Source organism: Microcebus murinus, chromosome 3 (genome assembly GCF_040939455.1).
Source record: "Microcebus murinus isolate Inina chromosome 3, M.murinus_Inina_mat1.0, whole genome shotgun sequence".
In the NCBI taxonomy this organism is placed as follows: Eukaryota; Metazoa; Chordata; class Mammalia; order Primates; family Cheirogaleidae; genus Microcebus; species Microcebus murinus.
The window spans coordinates 97799845-97803086 of record NC_134106.1 but is presented as its reverse complement, the minus strand read 5'-3'; the positions used below and the strand labels follow the sequence as shown (position 1 = coordinate 97803086).

General features: G+C 31.2%; 1 non-coding gene across 1 annotated transcript; it reads right to left on the bottom strand.

Annotated features, from left to right (window-relative positions):
• Positions 1-1185: 1185 nt before the first annotated feature.
• On the bottom strand, positions 1186-1294 carry LOC142870313 (U6 spliceosomal RNA). Its single transcript, XR_012918739.1, has one exon. It is a non-coding gene; the product is annotated as a U6 spliceosomal RNA (small nuclear RNA).
• Between the last annotated feature and the right edge of the window lie 1948 nt (positions 1295-3242).

Here is a 3242-nt window from a genome sequence, read left to right as displayed (position 1 = left end):
CAGTATCAACTTAGGCTCTGATAAAGGTGACAGTTTATAATTTTAATTTCCATCTGCCTGACTGTTAACATCTCCTGTCTGTCAATCAGTTGCAAATTCAATTGCAACCCCCAAACCTTCAACCTGCTTACAGTCTTGTAGGAGGAGCTAAAATGTAGCCCATGATTGGGTACCTCTAGATCTCTCGTTGGAAAGTGTTAATCTCTATAGACAGAAGGGCATTTTAGAGCATTTAGAAGGCACCATGCTTGGTTTAACACTCTGCTGCTCTGTCTTGAAATTCTTAACACTTTTTAAACAGAGGGTCTTGCGTTTTCACTTTCACTGGACAACAGCATAAAATATCTTTCGCCAATTTAGAGTCTGAAGAATTTTGGAGGATCTTAAACAGATTCTTCTTACTAAGATCTGTTTAAGCATAGTTTCTTCAAGGAAATGTCTGAAAATTAAGGAATAGGAGGTGTATGTGTGTGTGTTTGAGTTTGTGTGTGTGTGTCTTGTGTTGAGGGATCCTGAGGCCTAAATATATGCATTTAGTACTACAAATACAAATTTAATTATACTCCATACATATTGATATGTCATGTTTTCCTTTTATTTAGTTGAAAATATTTTCTAATTTCCTTTGTATTTTTGTCTTCAACCTATGAGTTATTTAAAAATTAGTTGTTTAGTTTCCAAATATTTAGGGATCTTCCAGATATTTTACTATTATTGAATTTTAATTTAAATTCATTATGGTCAGAGAACATACTTTTAAATTTATTGAGACTTGTTTTATGAAATAAAATGTTAATCTTGATAAACAGTCCGTGTCACCTAAAACGAATGTATAATCTCCTATTTTGGGTAAAATGTTCTATAAATGTTAATTAGGTCATGTTGGTTCATGTTGTTTTTCAAGTCTTCTACATTCTTATTAATTTGCTATCTACCAGTTTTATCAATTATTGAGTGATACAAAACTAATCATGTCATTGTTTTATTGGTATATATCTGTACATATTTATGGGGTACATGTGATATTTTGTTACATGCATAGAATGTGTAATGATCAAATCAGGTTATTTAGAATATGCATCACCACAAGTATTTGCCATTTTTATGTGTTGAGAACATTTCAAATCCTCACTTTTAGCTATTTTGAAATGTACAGTATATTGTTAACTATAATTATTTTATTCTAAAAATATGGAATGCTTAACAAGTTTGCATATTACCCTCGTGCAGGGGCCATGTTAATCTTCTCTGTATAGCTCTGATTTTAGAATATATGTGCTGCCAAAGCAAGCATGATCATGTTCTTAATTACAGCCTCATGAAAGACCGTGAGCAAGAACCACCTAGCTAAAGCATTCTTGAATTCGTGACTCTGAGAAACTGTGTGAGATAACAAATGCTCATTGTATGTATAGGTAAGTTTGGGTTAATTTGTGATCCAGCAATAGAAAACTAATACATTTCTTATTTTAGATTGCTTGAGTATTTTTATGATTCAATTTCATCTACTTTATTGGCTTATTAGTTACACATTCTTAGGCTTTTTTATTATTGTTTTTTTTATAGTGTTTTGTTTTAGTTGTTGCTCTAGGGTTTACTGTATATATATTTAACATATCATTGCCCATCTTCAAATAATTTCATACTACTTCATGTATAGCATAAGAACATCCTAATATTAATATTTCTATTTTTACCACCCTGAAATTTGTGCAATTGTTACACATTTTATTTGTGTGTATATAATAAATCCCAAAATAAATTATTATTTTTAAATATCAATTTCATTTTAAGGAGATTTTTTAAAATAAGATAAAAATTAATTACCTGCATATTCACACATTTTGGTTTTATTCATTTCTTTAAAAAGATTGAAATTTCCTTCTGTCATTTTTCTTTGACTAGAACTTCCATTTCTTATAATGTTGTTCTAAGAGTGATCACTGTTTGTTTTCTTAAGAAGTCTTTATTTTGCCTTCATTTTAAAAAATATGTAGTCATGGGCATACAATTCTAGGTTGACTTTTTCTTTTCTATGTCACTCCCCAGTCTTCTGAATTGTATTATTTCTGAGATAAGCTTATCGATATTCTTTTCTTGGTCTTCTTGTAGTAGTATATCTTTTTCTGGCTGGTTTTTAATACTTTCTCTTTATTACTGGTTTTCAGCAATTTGAATATGATGCACCTTTATGAAGCTATGTTCACATTTCTTGCTCTTGGGACTCATTAAGCTTCCTGAATCTATGGCATTATAGTTTTCAAATTTGGAAAATTTTAGTATTATTTCTTCCAATACCTTTTCTCTTCCCACTTCTTTCTTCTCCTCCCTGCTACTTTAATTTACACATATGTGGGGTTAGTTGATGTTTCACATCTCACACATATTTTCAGTTTTTTCCTTTGGATTTTAAAAATAGTTTTTATTGCTATACCTTCAAATTTATCAATCTTCTACATTGTTTAATGTGATAATAATATGATACATTTTATTTTTTATCAGCCATTGTATTTTTCATTTCCTGATAAAAGAAGTTTAACTTGGATTTTTAATTTTTATTTTATTTTTTTATGGGGGACGGGACAGAGTCTTGCTCTGTTGCCCAAGCTAGAGGGTTGTGGTGTCAGCCGAGCTCACATCAACCTCAAGCTGCTGGGTTCAAGCCATCCTCCTGCCTCAGCCTCCTGAGTAGCTGGGACTACAGGCCTGCGCCACCATGCCCCACTAAGTTTTTCTATTTTTAGTAGAGACAGGGTCTCACTCTTGCTTGGGCTGGTCTCAAACCCTGACCTCAAGCACCTACAGTACTAGGATTACAGGCATGAGCTACCATGCCCAGCCTCTTGATTTGGACCTTTTAAAATTTTATTTCTTTCTTTATTATGCTTGTACAATCCTCTACCTTTGGAACATATTGATTATTAGCATAATGTTTTAATGTCCTTATTTACAAATTAGATCGTCTTTATGACGAAAGTAATTTATGAACTATTTCTTTTGATTAATTTTTCTTCTTATGAATTCTGTACTAATACATTTTGTATGTGTGGCAATTTTTGGATGGACTACAGACACTTAGATTTTAATGTTAGATTTTTATTTTTATTTTTTGTATTTCTTTACAAATTTTTGAGTTTTACTATAGGACATAATTAAGTTACTTGAGTTTGAGTCTTTGAATGTTTCTTTTCAGCTTTCTTAAGTTAGTTCTGAGTAGCTATTAGTTTAGGGCTAATTTAGCT